The sequence below is a fragment of the Bubalus bubalis genome, chromosome 13 (genome assembly GCF_019923935.1).
Source record: "Bubalus bubalis isolate 160015118507 breed Murrah chromosome 13, NDDB_SH_1, whole genome shotgun sequence".
NCBI classification, from domain to species: Eukaryota; Metazoa; Chordata; class Mammalia; order Artiodactyla; family Bovidae; genus Bubalus; species Bubalus bubalis.
Window position 1 is genome coordinate 5,955,620 of NC_059169.1, and position 16,695 is coordinate 5,972,314.

General features: G+C 40.5%; 1 long non-coding RNA gene across 1 annotated transcript; it reads left to right on the forward strand.

Moving 5' to 3' along the window:
- The first annotated feature begins 1,084 nt into the window (after window positions 1-1,084).
- On the forward strand, window positions 1,085-15,907 carry LOC123328948. Its single transcript, XR_006543975.2, has 2 exons — window positions 1,085-1,249; window positions 15,172-15,907. It is a non-coding gene; the product is annotated as an uncharacterized LOC123328948 (long non-coding RNA).
- Window positions 15,908-16,695: the final 788 nt, after the last annotated feature.

Consider the following 16,695-nt stretch of genomic DNA (forward strand, 5'->3'; position numbering starts at 1 on the left):
ACTACTGTATATTTTTAAATATATGTTTTGACATTTAATTCTCTTAGGACAAAATGATGTGAAACTAACCATGAAAAAAATGTCTTCCAAGCTAGATTTCTTTATTGAAGTAAAGTTTATACATATGAAAGAGAAAAACCTTTTCTGTGCACAAGCATTTCCAAGTGACAACTTAATATGATTCTGTAATAACACCAGTGGGACAAGCCTGGGTTGACAGCCTGTGCCTGAGGATCATGTGCACTTGTGTGGTTTTTTGGAGTCTGTCTAGATAAAATACATTTTCTAGATTAGATAGAATGAACGGGTAGGCTCCTGGGTGTCCTCTCTTTTGGGAGAAAAAAATTGCTTTTCGTTTCAAGTTTGCAATCTTGCTACTTGAAATCGTGAAATAGTTACAGTTAATCAAAATACATCAAATACTAATATCAATAAGAATGAATACATTCCAGGTCAATGGGGTGGTTGGAAGGGATCACCAACCAACTCAATGGACATGAATCTGAGCAAACTCCAAGAGATAGTGAAAGACAGGGAAGCCTGGCATACTGCATTGCATGGAGTCCCAAAGAGTCTAACATTACTTAGTGAAGGAAAAACAAATTTTTATATTTGTGGGCAGAATTCTTTCTTAGAACTGCTCATGTTGTGTTGTGGTTCATCACTTTTTACTGTATGTAAGAAGGGACCTTGGCCACTGGACTAGATTGTATCTACCACAGTTGGAGCGACAATGTACTCCATTCCACATATTTTTCTTTCTGTGTGATGTAAACCTGTTCTCATTTAATGAGTGCATTCCAATCCCTGAGTCAGGAAGATCCCCTGGAGAAGAAAATGGCAACCCACTCCAATATTCTTGCCTGGAAAATCCCATGGATGGAGGAGCCTGGCGGGCTACAGTCCACAGGGTCACAAAGAGTCAGACATGACTGAGCGACTTCACTTTCTTTCACTTTCCATCCCTTTGGGTGGAATCTGAGGGCCGCCCCAAACAAGAACCTACGGTGAAAGTGATGCAAATGAGGTGCAAAGTGAGGTCATAAAAGTGCCATCAACTTTTGCTGTGTTCTCTCAGGATGCTCATTTTTGGAACCCAGTCATCACGCTGTGAGGAAGCCAAGTAGAGACTTGGAGAGACAACGTCTGTGTTCTGGTTGACGGCCTGTTATGGACTGAGTGTTTGTGTCTCCCCTGCCACCCAGTCTGGATGCCGAAGCCCTAATCCCCAGTGTGATGATATTTGAAGGTGGGGACTTTGGACAGTGATTAGCTTTAGATGAGGTCACGGGGGCAGGGAGGCTTCCCCATGATGAGATTTGTGCCCTTACAAGAAGAGGAAGAGGTACCAGGTTCCTGCTGTCTGCCAGGTTGGGGCACTGCAAGAAGGCAGGCAACAGCCAGGCAGGAGAAGGGTCCACACCAGGAGCAAGTCTGCTGACGCCTTGATCTTGTATTTCCTGGTATCAAAACTGGGAGAAATAAGCATCTGTTGTTTAATCAGCCTTGTCTATCTGTTATATTAGGATGTGCTGGGAATGCACAGTCCCATCGAGGTCAACATAAGCCATCGGACTTGTGTGAGCAGCGCTTTGATGATTTCAATCCTGGAGTCCTGCCATCCCCAGCCTCCTGGCTTCTGCTGAAGCCTCAGGGCAGAGACAAGGTTGCTGTTGTTCAGTCCCTTAGTCATGTCTAACTCTTTGAGACCACATGGATTGTAGCACGCCAGGCTTCTCTGTCATCCACTGTCTCTCAGAGTTTTCTCAGATCCATGTTCATTGAGTCGGTGATGCTATCTAAATATCTCATCCTCTGCCACCCTCTTCTCCTTTTGCCATCAATCTTCTCCAACATTAGGGTCTTTTCCAATGTTTACTTGGTTCTTTGCATCAGGTGGTCAAAGTATTGGAGCTTCAGCTCCAACATCATTCCTTCCAGTGAATGTTCAGGACTGACTTCCTTTAGGATTAACTGGTTTGATCTCCTTGCAGTCCAAGGGACTCACAGGAGTCTTCTTCAGCATCACAATTTAAGAGACAAGATACTTTCTCCAAATTTGGTTCACATAGCAGATAAATAGATAATAAAATGATTTTTGATGCTCAAAGCCACTGGTTTTATGGTGAAACAGCGCATTGTTTGGTACCTAGAAGGAATTTGCTGCTCTAAGAGCCCAGGCATGGAGCATTAGTTCTGGGATGAGCCAGGGGACAGAAGCACGGAGCAGGGATTAGGGGCACTGTTCACGCGAGAGCCTGGGGAGGCTGTGAGAAGAAGCCTGGTGGGTTTCAGCGAGGCTTTAGGACAGACTTAGAGGAAAACCAGACAGTGATGTCAAACACTAGCAAAAAGAAGACCCTTGTTATGTAATAGGAGAAAGTTATGTAACACCATGGCTTGCCGTAATGTGAAGGATTTTAAAAAGATTTCTTAGTCATGCTTATGATCTAGTAAAGAGATTTCCAGGCAAGGTAGTGATCTGAGAGCCACTTGGCTTCATCTCAGGACCTCTGACAAATGTCAGGGGAGATAGAGAATTTAGAAAAAAGAAAAAAGAACTGTTCAGTGCAAAGGAGCTACTGAGTTTGGAGATAAAACAGTTCCTCACTCATATCCTCTCTAGGTGGCAGATTATGCTGAAATTAAGAAATGACTTTTGGGCAAAGGATAACTACACTGTGAGGCAGACATGGTTTAAATATAAAGCCAAGGGCATGACTGAAAACCTTTGTTAAGATCTCAGAGTGATTTAAGGTGGTGGATCATAGACCCTTTCAAACTCATATGGTTAGTATGATCATTAATATTGTTTTAATTATGATGCACAATATTCATTTAGGAAAAAAAGAAAAACCCTCAACTTAAGCCTTTGAGCCTTCATCCTTTCATTGTGAAATGATATTATTCTGTATTGGCCGACCACCTTAAAATTTTGAGCTCCACCAGATGCGTTTGCTATTTAATCATTATTTTAATCAAACTTGTGGGGTGAGCAGGACAAATATCATTATTCTTCATTCTCCCCAATGGCATTACAAGTCACTTTCACTATCTATTTTCTTGTCACCCTTTAGTTCAATGACTAATTCTTTGACTCTGGAAGTGTCTCCTCTATACTGGGCACTGTTCGTATTACCTAAATTGTCCCATTAGTTCCCTTAACAACCTGATACAGGTGGTGTTATTATACCTGACTGTCAGATGAGGTAATTAAAAAGTACAATAAGTTAAATAAAATTTCTGATATCACATTACTACTCTGTTCCAGAATCAGGAGCAGAATCTGGTCTTTATGACTGAGAAGTAAGAAAGTTATCTTTCCATTTCACTTGGCCATCTTGCATATAACAGTCAAAAAGAAAATTAAAAAAAATTAAAAAGCAAAGTCATTTGATTTGTCATTCTCTTGCTGTAAAATACTGAGATTTTACTAGTTTTAATATCTCCCAATAAGTCATCCTAAGGCAGTATTCCTTATACAAATTATATAAAGAGTTTTTGCTTTAAATTTAAAATTAAGATGGAAAAGAATAATTTATTTAACATTTATAGTATTTTTTTTTAATTTCACGGATCAGATCAGATCTGTTACTCAGTTGTGTCCGACTCTTTGCGACCACATGAATCGCAGCACGCCAGGCCTCCCTGTCCATCACCAACTCCTGGAGTTCACTGAGACTCACGTCCATTGAGTCAGTGATGCCATCCAGCCATCTCATCCTCTGTCATCCCCTTCTCCTCTTGCCTCCAATCCCTCCCAGCATCAGAGTCTTTTCCAATGAGTCAACTCTTTGCATGAGGTGGCCAAAGTACTGGAGTTTCAGCCTTAGCATCATTCCTTCCAAAGAAATCCCAGGGCTGATCTCCTTCAGAATGGACTGGTTGGATCTCCTTGCAGTCCAAGGGACTCTCAAGAGTCTTCTCCAACACCACAGTTCAAAAGCATCAATTCTTCGGCGCTTAGCCTTCTTCACAGTCCAACTCTCACATCCATATATGACCACAGGAAAAAAGGTAAGAGAAACCTGAGTAAGACGGTAGGTGTTGCAAGAGGGCATTAGAGGGCAAACACACTGAAACCATACTCACAGAAAACTAGTCAATCTAATCACACTAGGACCACAGCCTTGTCTAACTCAATGAAACTAAGCCATGCCCGGGGGCAACCCAAGACAGGCGGGTCATGGTAGAGAGATATGACAGAATGTGGTCCACTGGAGAAGGGAATGGCAAACCACTTCTGTATTCTTGCCTTGAGAACCCCATGAACAGTATGAAAAGGCAAAATGATAGGATACTGAAAGAGAAACTCCCCAGGTCAGTAGGTGCCCAATATGCTACTGGAGATCAGTGGAGAAATAACTCCAGAAAGAATGAAGGGATGGAGCCAAAGCAAAAAGAATACCCAGCTGTGGATGTGACTGGTGATAGAAGCAAGGTCTGATGCTGTAAAGAGCAATATTGCATAGGAACTTGGAATGTCAGGTCCATGAATCAAGGCAAATTGGAAGTGGTCAAACGAGATGGCAAGAGTGAATGTCAACATTCTAGGAATCAGCGAACTGAAATGGACTGGAATGGGTGAATTTAACTCAGATGACCATTATATCTACTACTACAGGCAGGAATCCCTCAGAAGAAATGGAGTGGCCATCATGGTCAACAAAAGAGTCTGAAATGCAGTACTTGGATGCAATCTCAAAAACCACAGAATGATCTTTGTTCATTTCCAAGGCAAACCATTCAATATCATAGTAATCCAAGTCTATGCCCCAACCAGTAATGCTGAAGAAGCTGAAGTTGAACGGTTCTATGAAGACCTACAAGACCTTTTAGAACTAACACCCCAAAAATATGTCCTTTTCATTATAGGGGACTGGAATGCAAAAGTAGGAAGTCAAGAAACACCTGGAGTAACAGGCAAATTTGGCCTTGGAGTATGGAATGAAGCAGGACAAAGGCTAAAAGAGTTTTGCTAAGAAAATTCACTGGTCATAGCAAACACCCTCTTCCAACAACACAAGAGAAGACTCTATACATGGACATCACCAGATGGTCAACACTGAAATCAGACTGATTATATTCTTCACAGCCAAAGATGGAGAAGCTCTATACAGTCAGCAAAATCAAGACCAGGAGCTTACTGTGGCTCAGACCAGGAACTCCTTATTGCCAAATTCAGACTGAAATTGAAGAAAGTAGAGAAAACCACTAGAACATTCAGGTATGACCTAAATCAAATCCCTTATGATTATACAGTGGAAGTGAGAAATAGATTTAAGGGCCTAGATCTGATAGATAGAGTGCCTGATGAACTATGGAATGAGGTTCATGACATTGTACAGGAGACAGGGATCAAGACCATCCCCATGGAAAAGAAATGCAAAAAAGCAAAATGGCTGTCTGGGGAGGCCTTATGAATAGCTGTGAAAAGAAGAGAAGTGAAAAGCAAAGGAGAAAAGGAAAGATATACACATCTGAATGCAGAGTTCCAAAGAATAGCAGGAAGAGATAAGAAAGCCTTCTTCAGCAATCAATACAAAGAAATAGAGGAAAACAACAGAATGGGAAAGACTAGGGATCTCTTCAAGAAAATCAGAGATACCAAAGGAATATTTCATGCAAAGATGGGCTCGATAAAGGACAGAAATGGTATGGTCCTAACAGAAGCAGAAGATATTAGGAAGAGGTGGCAAGAATACACAGAAGAACTGTACAAAAAAGATCTTCACGACCCAGCTTATCACGATGGTGTGATCACTGATCTAGAGCCAGACATCCTGGAATGTGAAGTCAAGTGGGCCTTAGAAAGCATCACTATGAACAAAGCTAGTGGAGATGATGGAATTCCAGTTGAGCTATTTCCAATCCTGAAAGAAGATGCTGTGAAAGTGCTGCACTCAATATGCCAGCAAATTTGGAAAACTCAGCAGTGGCCACAGGACTGGAAAAGGTCAGTTTTCATTCTAATCCCAAAGAAAGGCAATGCCAAAGAATGCTCAAACTACCACACAATTGCACTCATCTCACACGCTAGTAAAGTGATGCTCAAAATTCTCCAAGCCAGGCTTCAGCAATGTGAACCATGAATTTCCTGATGTTCAAGCTGGTTTTAGAAAGGGCAGAGGAACCAGAGATCAAATTGCCAACATCCGCTGGATCATGGAAAAAGCAAGAGAGTTCCAGAAAAGCATCTATTTCTGCTTTATTGACTATGCCAAAGACTTTGACTGTGTGGATCACAATAAACTGGAAAATTCTGAAAGAGATGGGAATACCAGATCACTTGATCTGCCTCTTGAGAAACCTATATGCAGGTCAGGAAGCAACAGTTAGAACTGGACATGGAATAACAGACTGGTTCCAAATAGGAAAAGGAGTTAGTCAAGGCTGTATATTGTCCTCCTGTTTATTTATTTCACGTATAAGCTGTAGCAAATTGCTAATATAAACATGTTTGATGTTCCATACTTTTATATTTTCATTAAAAAGTATAGAATGGTATTTAAATAATAACTTAATCTTATATATATATAAAGAAAACAGATGCTCAATATTTAGATAGTGACTATTTTTTAAAATTCCTTATGGATGCATTGGCATGCATTATAGTAAATACTTGAAATACTTTGCTTTATTTATAATATAGTGGTGATCTTATGTTCTCCTTTAGTTGGATTGGCTATGACTCATTGGTTCTGGGGATCAGACTCTAGAAATATGAAATAAATAAAAGTCCTTTCATTCACTTGTTCACTCATTCATAGCTCTTCCATCAAAATGTATTAAAATAGGTGGCGAAGGGATAGGCTATTCACTCCAGTGTTCTTGGGCTTCCCTGGTGGCTCAGCTGGAAAAGAATCCACCTGCAATGCAGGAAGGAAACCTGGGTCCAATCCCTAGGTTGGGAAGATCCCCTGGGGGAGGGTATGGCAACCCACTCCAGTATTCTTGCCTATAGAATCCCCATGGACAGAGGAGCCTGGTGGGCTACAGTCTCTGGGGTCACAAAGAGTCAGACACAACTCAATGACTAAGCATAGACATGTGCTGTGCTATTCCTTGATTTATAGTCAAAAGGAAAAAGAAAACTAAAAATGCAGCCTGGTGGTATGTTCTGTGCTAGAGGTTCAAATGACGCAATGGAACATCATAGCTGGAGGTCAGGAGGGTTCAGTGAAGAAGGAATTTTCAGTTCAAAGACTCATTGGACTTAGCCAAATTGAGCAATTCATTGACGAACATGGAAATGACCCATTCCTGTAAAAGAGCAGGCAGAAAAAGTGAATTTGTAAGCAGGAGGCAATGAAACAGACGCCAGGCACCCTTATGAATCCTCAGGGTGAGGAATTAAGAGATGGCGATGGGGTGAACCTGTCCGTGTTTTGCATCTAGGGCTCAGGTAGCACTCTTCAGTGCTGGGAATTTGGGATGTTGGCACCCCCACCAAGCTTGTTGACCCCTGTCTTTAGCCAGCAGCAGGAGGAGGTGGAGCCTAGGGTTGTTGAATGAGGCGCCCTCATGTTGCCGCCTCCTGACAGCCTGTGACCTCAGGGAAACCGTTTTCTTGTTCCGAGCTCTAAGAATGAGTGGTCCAGGGAACAAGGTGAAAACCACATCCCTTTGTCCAACCCTGCCCTGTAAGTCACACACAGTCACTTCTGTTAAACTGTACGAGTTACAATGAGTCACAGTTCAGTTCAGTTCAGTTCAGTCGCTCAGTCGTGTCCGACTCTTCATGACCCCATGAATGGCAGCAGGCCAGGCCTCCCTGTCCATCACCAACTCCCGGAGTTCACTGAGACTCACGTCCATCGAGTCAGTGATGCCATCCAGCTATCTCATTCTCTGTCGTCCCCTTCTCCTCCTGCCCCCAATCCCTCCCAGCATCAGAGTCTTTTCCAATGAGTCAACTCTTTGCATGAAATGGCCAAAGTACTGGAGTTTCAGCTTTAGCATCATTCCTTCCAAAGAACACCCAGGACTGATCTCCTTTAGGATGGACTGGTTGGATCTCCTTGCAGTCCAAGGGACTCTCAAGAGTCTTCTCCAAAACCACAGCTGAAAAGCATCAATTCTTCAGCACTCAGCTTTCTTCAGAGTCCAACTCTCACATCCATACATGACCACTGGAAAAATCATAGCCTTGACTAGATGGACCTTTGTTGACAAAGTAATGTCTCTGCTTTTGAATATGCTATCTAGGTTGGTCATAACTTTCCTTCACAAGCCTTCCCAAATTCAAGGGAGAGGAGGACATGAAGGAGGGTCCAAGCCACATCATGTGGAATGGGAGGATTCTGGGGCCATCTTTGAACCATGCGCTCTCTTGCCATTCATCACTCTAACAACATTAAAAAAATCTGGCTGGCTTTCTCCTAAGTCTCATTTGTTCTTATTTTTCATTGGCTTTACTCTAGGTTCTCAATGAAAATGATCCCTTTCATCTTCATAGATGAACTTCTGAGTATCTAATCAGAGTGCTCTGATTTTTTTTTTTTAATGTATTGTCACCAAAGAAAGTGACATATTCAAGAATGGAGACTGCCAGCATTGTGTTTTTGACTTTCACTGGCTTATGAAATCCTAAAGCATTCTAAAAGGAGCAAAGGCTTAGAGATTTGATGAAATAAGTCATTTTAGCTATCATTATATTTTTAGCAAAAAGAGAAAATTCATGATGAAACACTCTCCAACTCTTTGGAGATCATCTATTTTTTCCCTCTATATTCTTTGGCTCTCTCTGCAACCTTTGACACCATCGGCTATTTAATACATGAACTTCTCTTGTTTTTCAAGCTTTCTTGTCATCATATTTGGTAGGGCTAGTGGTAAAGGGCCTGCCTGCCAATGCAGCAGACCTAAGAGATGCAGATTCGATCCCTGGGTCAGTAAGATCCTCTAGAGAAGGAAATGGCATCCCACTACAGTATTCTTGCCTGGAGAATTCCATAGACAGAGGAGGCTGGTGGGCTACAGTCCATGGGGTCACAAAAAGTCAGACACAACTGAAGTGACTGAGCACGGCACAGCCTTCTGAGCAGGACTGCCTTTCTCCCTTTTCCTTTAGAATTTCTGTGTCCAACCATTAGGGACCAGTATATAATTTTACACAATTTTCCTAAGCATCTTTATCATCTTGTATGGTTTTATTACCACCAGTGTTCTGTATTGCTGTAACCAATAATTCAGAATTCTGGACACACATATCCAATTATGCCCTAGGCATCTCCGTGGAATTAAAGTTACCTGAATTCCCCAGGTCCAAAATTAAAATCATCATCTTCTCTTCCAAATCGGTTTCTGTTTTTAAATTTCCTTTTCTCCATACTGGTGCCATTATTTATATGGTCATCCAAACCAGAAACTTTTCAGCTGGGCACTGATTTCACTGCTGCCCTAATTCACACACAGACTCCTTTCCTAGGTCCTGCTGTTTATTCTTTGTAGACCTCTGTGCTCCGTGTGTCCCCTCCGCCCCAGTCACCACTGGCCTGGCAGAAGCTTTCATTTTCCTTATCTAGTCACCAGGATCATCCGAGTATTAATAACCACTGATTCATTTTGCAAAGAGCTGTCACAGAAATCTTCTAAGAGCTGGATGCAAGCATATCACAACCCTGCTTAGAATTTTTAAACGACTCCCCGTAGAGTTCAGGGAACATTGCCGTGATTGAAACTGCCTTCTATTTTTCTCGCAGCAGACTTAGGACTACACTTTCCAGCCAAAGAAAATTTCTTGCCCTGCCTTAAATCATTTTTCTGGAGGTGGGTCTCATAGTAACTGTGCTATGGCTATAGGTGCCAGCATCCTTGAAGTCCTCTAGTGGCCTTGTCTTGGTCTGCCCTGTTGACCTTGAACTTCCCAGTTCCATGGGGCCAGAGAGCATCCATTGACTTCCTGTCCCTCTTTGAGCTGTGATCCACTCTGGGTGGGGTGGGAAAGTGCGGGGGTAGGAAGGAAACATTCTACAAAAGCATTATTGAACCTGAATCTGTTCATGAATGGGTTCCTGAACCCAGAACTCGGGTTCCTGACCTGTCGCCTTTAAAGAGCAGGTGTTTTTTTTTTTTTTTATTTAACTTTTTTAAGATTATTATTATTTTTTTTTTATGTGGACCATGTAAAAGTCTTTATTGAGTTTGTTACAATAATGCTTCTGTTTTGTGTTTCTGGTTTTTGACCACAAGGAATGAGAGATGTTTGTTCCCCAGCCTGGTATGGAACCACACCCCTCCTTTGGAAATGCAGAGTCTTAATCACTAAACTGCCAGGAATGTCCCTTAATTAATTTTTTTTGATGTGTATTGGAGTATACTTTTGGTTTCTTCCCTGATGGCTCAGACGGTAGAGAATCTACCTGCAATGCGGGAGACCCAGGTTTGATCCCTGGGTCGGAAAGATCCCCTGGAGGAGGGAATGGCAGCCCACTCCAGTGTCTTGCCTGAGAATTCCATGGACAGAGGAGCCTGGCAGGCTACGGTCCACCAGGTCGCAAAGAGTCAGACACGACTGAGGGACTAACACTGTCTTATTGTATGTATCAGAGTGATAATTCCAAGCTCTTTACCTTCCAGCTTATTATATTGTTGTTGCTGTTGTTTAGTTGCTAAGTCATGTCTGACTTTTTGCCACCCCATGGACTGTAGCACGCTAGGCTCCTCTTTTCATGGGATGTCCCAGTCAAGAATATTGGAGTGGGTTGCCATTTCCTTCTGTAAGGGATCTTCCTGAGTCAAGGATTGAACTTGCATCTCCTGCATTGGCAGGCATGTGCTTTACCATCGAGCCACCAGGGATGCCCAGCCTGTTATGTTAAATGTGACTAATTATTTGTAAGGATAAACATGATGTTAATATGAAAAACTCATGTTACATATTACTTGTTATATATTACATAATATGTAATATTACTTCTAAATCATTATTATTATTAACCAACTTCTATGTCAGGCTCCTAACTTAAGTATTTATTTCTACCCGTCTATCTGTTTTCCAAAATGCTTTGAATTGTGCCAAAGCACAGGTCCTCTCTTCCATGGAACTGACACACCCAGACAGACATCGGGCAGTAGACGCAGTTGAGGGGCTTTTACACATTATTCCACTTAATTTAGTTGTCGCTATCTGGAGATGGATGTGAGAGTTGGACTATAAAGAAAGCTGAGTGCAGAAGAATTGATGCTTTTGAACTATGGTGTTGGAGAAGACTCTTGAGAGTCCCTTGGACTGCAAGGAGATCCAACCAGACCATCCTAAAGGAGATCAGTCCTGGGTGTTCATTGGAAGGACTGATGTTGAAGCTGAAACTCCAATACTTTGCCCACCTCATGCGAACAGTTGACTCATTGGAAAAGACTCTGATGCTGGGAGGGATTAGGGGCAGGAGCAGAAGGGAACAGCAGAGGATGAGATGGTTGGATGTCATCATTGACTTGATGGACATGAGTTTGGGTAAACTTTGGGAGTTGGTGATGGACAGTGAGGCCTGGTGTGCTGCGATTCATGGGGTCGCAAAGAGTTGGACACGACTGAGCGACTGAACTGAACTGAACTGATCTGGAGATGCAAATACTGAACTGATCTGGAGATGCAAATACTGACTCACTTTGTAGAGGAGACTGAGACCAAGGGAACTCGATTATCCACATTCACAGGTTAGGAAGAAGAAGAAACTGTATTTCTACTCTATTTTCTGACTTCAATTCCACAAAGATCTTCAATTTGAGGAGGTAATACTTAATCACTTAAAATAGCTATGAACAACACAAGACAGCATACATTCAGGTGCAAGAACCTGTGATAATTGCACTAAGATTTTTGTCTTTCTCTGCAGTCACCTAGTAATAGAGGCAAGGGTCAGATTCATTTCTCCATTGTCTTAGAGACCCAAGGAATAGTCTCTGCTCTGCATTTTAAGCTTAAAGGCAAACAGTTGGAATATGTAATATACATATATCCCTGCTCCTGTTACAATGTTGAAATGTTGCAGGCATTTTAAGCAGTTTTCCTCATTCACAAATAATCACTCAAGTAAGAGTTGACAGGAACTTTATGGGACTGAAGAAAGGAATCACCCTCAGTTAAGATAAATTATGATTTTATTCATGGAACTTTTATTTTCAAAACAGCAGAAGTTGATATTCCTTTCTCTAGAAGCAAGATTGAAGGATAATTTTGATTCTTGTAGACTTATCAATATACAATGTATCTTAAATGACAGCAGTAATCATATCATCACGAGTACTGAAGTTGGAGCCCTTTATTTATTAATTCCCTTAGACTCACAGTATGTTTAGTAATAATGATAAGTTGATTCCTAAAGTGACAATTTTTCTTCATGAACATAATTTAAAGATTTAAGTATTTAGAGCATTTGCTTTCTTTATGGTTCTTTTGTGTTTTTGACATTATGGATCATTCCAAAATAAACCTTCCCTTGTCCTGGATGTGTCAACCGGTCAGTTTCATTGGTTTTGTATTATGTTCTTAGTATTGGGTTATACTATCTATTTCTTCCACTTTATGGTTAAGAAATTTTAAAAAGTTATCAAGTAAAAGTATATGGAAGTGCATTAAATTTCACCATTTACTAGACCAGTTGCTGGCATTCACTCTGGGCATTAGTTTAACTATGTCTTTCAGATTATTCAGAGTTCATGTGTGAGGAGCAGATTTGAGTTTCTGCATCCAAGCAGGTGTTATAAACATTAATAAACCCCCACAAAAACCCTGGGAAAGGAGGACGCTATTATGTCTACTTTGTAGATAAAGAACTTGCAGCTTGTAATCAGGCCACAATGAGCCAGACATAGAAGAGTTTCCCATAAACAGTGAGACAGAATCACAGGTTTGTACTCCAAAATACAGCAGTCATGTCTGGTAATTGCCTTTATTTGTGATTTTTATGCAGTAAACATTAATTTAGTTTGTACTATATGCAAGGCATTAAGCCCATCTGCATGGGGCCTTGTCTCTCATAAAATTAGTTCTAAGCACAGTCTTCCTTAAGAATTGCTTTCTTATTCAAGATATTTGTATTCACAGTTGCTTGGCACCTTAGATTGGTCTGTATTCTTCCTTTTATCTTTTTGTTATGAATTTAAGAACAGCTGGTATTTGCTTTACCCACTCCCCACCACCCTTTCCTTGCACGTAATCTGCTTCCACACCCCTTCCCTTATTTCTGTGAGGGTTCTGAAGAAGAGATACCTCTTCTCATCTTTAAAGTAACCCCATCCCTTTTTGCTTCCTGAAGTTTTTTGTTCCCATACTATGCATTCTTTCTCCAATCCTTTCGGTATCAATTATATGCATTCTTCCATCTAAATGTTCTATTTAAAAGTCTCCGTTCAGTTGATCAGTCGTGTCTGACTCTTTGCGACCCCATAGACAGCAGCAGGCCAGGTCTCCCTGTCCATCACCAGCCCCCGGAGCTTGCTCAAACTCAAGTCCATCGAGTTGGTGATGCCATCCAATCATCTCATCCTCTGTTGTCCGTGTCATACAGAGAGAAGTAAGTCAGAAAGAGAAAAACTAATATTGCATGCTAACATACAGATGGAATCTAGAAAACTGGTGCAGATGATCTTATTTGCAAGCAGAACTAGAGACACAGATGTAGAGAACAAATATGTGGATACCAAGGTGGAAGGGGGATGGGTGGGAGGAATCAGGTTATTGGGATTGGCATGTGTACACAACTGTCTATAAAATGGATCATGAGAACTCACCATAGAGCACAGGCAACACTACTCAGTGCTCTGCAGTGACCTGATGGGAAAGAAGTCCAAAAGGGAGGGGCTATATGTTGATGTATGGGGACTATCCTGGTGGCTTAAATGGAAAAGAATCTGCCAGCAATGCAGGAGACCCAAGTTCAATCCCTGGGTTGGGAAGATCCCCTGGAGAAGGAAATGGAAACCCACTCCAGTCTTCTTGCCTGGAGAATCCCATGGACAGAGGAGCCTGGTGGGCTGCAGTCCATGGGGTTGCAAATAGTCGGACACAACTGAGTGACTAACACACATACACATATGTACATGTATAGCTGATTCACATTACAGTACAGTGGAAACTGACACGACATTGTAAAGCAACTATACTCCTAGACAAATTAATTTCAAAAGCAGAAAAATAAAAGTCTAGCAGTCCTCTCCCTCGCACATTACTATTTTCATGTCTTTAATAGTCAGGCCTTTTAACGTGTGTTCTCATATCCATTGTGATCATTCCCTTAGCACTTTTTTTTTCTGTAACAGGTTGCAAGCTCTTGAGTTTAGCACATCACAGACTTAGATACTTCCATGCTACAGACTTTGTGTCTGCGTCCCTCCAAAATTTGTACTTGGAAATCTCAGTGTCCAGTGTGGTGAGTTAGGAGGTAGGGACTTTGGGGTGATTTGGCTATAAGGGCAAAGTGAGCCCTCATGGATGAGAGTATTGCCCTTATGGCAAAGACCCTTGAGAGACTCCCAGCCCCTTCCTCCTACCACCTGGAGATATCAGAAGTTGGCTGTCTCAACTCTGAAGAGGGCCCTCATGGCCCATGCTGTCCTCACCTTGGACTTCTAGCCTCCAGAACTATGAGAAATAACATTTTTGTTATAAGCTATGCAGTTTGTGATATTGTGTTATAGCTGCCCAAATGAACTAAGCCATCACATAACCAGATAATCAATGCTTCATTCCATATCTTATAGCTCTTTAATATTTTTATTCCAATTTAAAATACTCTTTCCTTATTTAACATTGCTGCACAAGTATCTTTCTTCAAATTCTAATATTTCTAAGATTCTAGCCTTACATGGTCTTCTTGACACCATAGATAGATGTGAATATATATAGTAAATAGATATTTTGCTAAATATATAGTATAAAGCATATATTATATATTGCAGGCATATATTTTATAAACACATATGTATATTTAGTTTTCTCTCAGCTTCTTCTTTGTTATCTGTGCACCTCCTCTCTTATCACCAAATGCTTCGGGAAACAATCCAGCCCTCTGCTCTTGCAGGGGGAACTTCCACCATCTGTTCAATTACCTGCTGCCTTGTTAAGTGGAGCAGATGACTGCACCCTGGACGGGGCAGATAAGGAACGATGTTTAGAACTAAAGGACTCGAGAGATCGAGAAATAACACCTCCTCTTTTGCATTTAGATAAGCTCAGTTTGCACACTGAGAACCCGTTCCGCCATCCCTGTGAAGAGGTTCTGCCGTCTGGTCTTGAGTCTTTGCCTGAGAAGAGCGGTGCTGAAGAATTCCTCACAGGCAACTTCACGCGGGGCTCTGCTGACCTGTCACTGCCTGCAGTTGGCCTGTAGGGAGCATGCGTTTGTTTCGGTATCGTATTTGGGACTATGTGACAGTTCACCTGTTTTATGATCACAATAATAAACTAGGAGGTCCAGAGCACATTTTCCACAGGCTTTCTGTGAACCAGTTTCTGTGTTGGAGCTTTTCTTGCTCCTCACTACTCCACACCCTAAATTTAAAAAAAAAGAAAAGAAAAAATTAGCACAAGCTTGCCATTATATTCAGTCAAATATTCCACATTTCCAATATTTTATTTCTCATTAGAACACTGTGTCTTCAAGTCTCATTTTTATGATTTCTAAACATGCTGGAGTATATGTCTCATAAGGCTTTTTGCACTCTAATGTAATAAAGCGTATAGAATCTCTTTGTGTATATGCAAACAAAAGTGAATCCCTTTAAGTCTTTATACAATTCTCTTGATTTTATTTTTCTTATAATTGTATTAGCCTTGTATGTGCTATCCAATACTTTATTTATTTTCTGTTATGTTGAATATTATTTACCTAAAGTAGCAATGATATTTTACACAATTACTAAACCATGTAATGCTGGGGAGAAATAGATTTGGAACAAAGTGGTAAAAGAAAAAAAAAATCTATCTTGAATTTTAGTTACCCTTCATATGAATTTCTCTCTACCATATATACGTTTATTAATTCCTATACAAAATGATGTGTGCTATTTCTATATGTTATAGTTCTTGATTGGTAAAACATGTTTTTTCTAATTATTTATTATGTACCTATTTTTTCTAGTAGGAAAAAAATATACTCTCATTCCCCCAAATGTAATTATAGAAATTACCAAAATGTGACATAAACATAACCAGTAGAAATAGTGGCTAATAAATATTTAGCCTTCCTCTTTTTTCTTCACATATCGTATTTATAAACATGCACACACACAGTTGTTTTGTACTATTTAGCAAGGTGATTTTTAGCAACTTATAAATTTGTGTGTATGTATGTGTATTAATTTTGCTAAAGCATTTTAATATTTTTAGTGAGAACTTCATCATGAAAACTGATTAGATTAAAAAATATTCTGCATTTTTTTAAACCAGTTAATATTGCAGAGATCATCCTAAAAATCAAACTTTTAAGAAGCCTTTTCACAAGATCTGTACTTTTTTCTCATAATACAAAGATTAAATCATTTAATGTGCCAATATGCTAATGTCTTATTCTTAATGTATATTTCTGAATACTGTTTTATTTTTCCTGCTTATTTTGGAGTCAAGTTTCTTTAAAAACCTATTACTAATAAAGGATTGTGGTGTAGACCTACATGTAAAAATTTATTAATGCATGCTTTTCTGATAGTGAAGATAATTGTATAAAACTCTTAGTGAATGTATGACTTCTC